At 51.1% G+C, this 884-nt stretch overlaps 1 non-coding gene across 1 annotated transcript; it reads right to left on the bottom strand.

The window, feature by feature from the left end:
* Positions 1-273: 273 nt before the first annotated feature.
* Positions 274-456, bottom strand: LOC120362598 (U2 spliceosomal RNA). Its single transcript, XR_005578452.1, has one exon. It is a non-coding gene; the product is annotated as a U2 spliceosomal RNA (small nuclear RNA).
* Positions 457-884: the final 428 nt, after the last annotated feature.

Here is an 884-nt window from a genome sequence, read left to right as displayed (position 1 = left end):
TAAAGAGATACCGCACGTGCAGATACGCTGACCCATGACGATGTACAGAGCCATCTGCAAGTATACCAATACCATGCCCCAAGGGAGCAGAGCGTCGGTAAGGAAAGTTCAGGGACACTCACGGGGGGAGTGGCCCATCTTCCCGTCCACCTCTTGCCAGCCTCCCACCTCTTGCCTCCTCTTTCTTGTTTGCTCACTGGCACCCAAGCCTGCTACTCACACCACATCATCCCCTCGCCTCTCTCTCTGGGAATGGAACTCTCCCTTCCCCCCTGGTGATGTACTCTTCCTGGGGGTCCTGCAATACCAGGTTGATGCATGGGAGTGGATGGAGCAAGCTCCTTTTCCACCCCCCTGCTCCTGAAACCCATATTGTCCTCAGATAGAGGATGTATCAGATGTTAAGCTGGTAAAAACATACTACGTTTGACCCCAGCCAACAGACTGAGAGGTGATAGGAGTGGAACTCCATAGAACCCAAAGGGTGTGAGTGGAAATGGTGGGGTAGGGGTGCTCTGCACAGCTGACCCCTGTAGTAGCACCATCACACATGCATCTGGGGACCCTAGGACATACCCTCCTGCTTTTTTCTCCTCACAATAAGCCTGTACGGGGCTTCTGGGGAAAATTGATTCCTTTTTCCCTTCTTTAAGGCACACCTTTTACTCTGGAGCTCTGGAGTGGGCCTTAGCTCCTCTACTCAATCACCAGTTAAAAATTCAGGAATTCTACAAAAGCTCCTAAAATCTCAGGGTCCTAGAAAAGGTCACTGAAAGTTCATCTCTGCCATTCTGCTTCCGGGCAAGGGTGATCCTCTTCATGGAGACAAGTGGCACTGAGAATCTACACACTCCCTTGGCCCTACTTAGCTTTGATATCAGGAA

Source organism: Saimiri boliviensis, chromosome 12 (genome assembly GCF_048565385.1).
Source record: "Saimiri boliviensis isolate mSaiBol1 chromosome 12, mSaiBol1.pri, whole genome shotgun sequence".
NCBI classification, from domain to species: Eukaryota; Metazoa; Chordata; class Mammalia; order Primates; family Cebidae; genus Saimiri; species Saimiri boliviensis.
The sequence above is the reverse complement of the archived record's forward strand: the minus strand, read 5'-3'. Positions and strand labels throughout refer to the sequence as shown.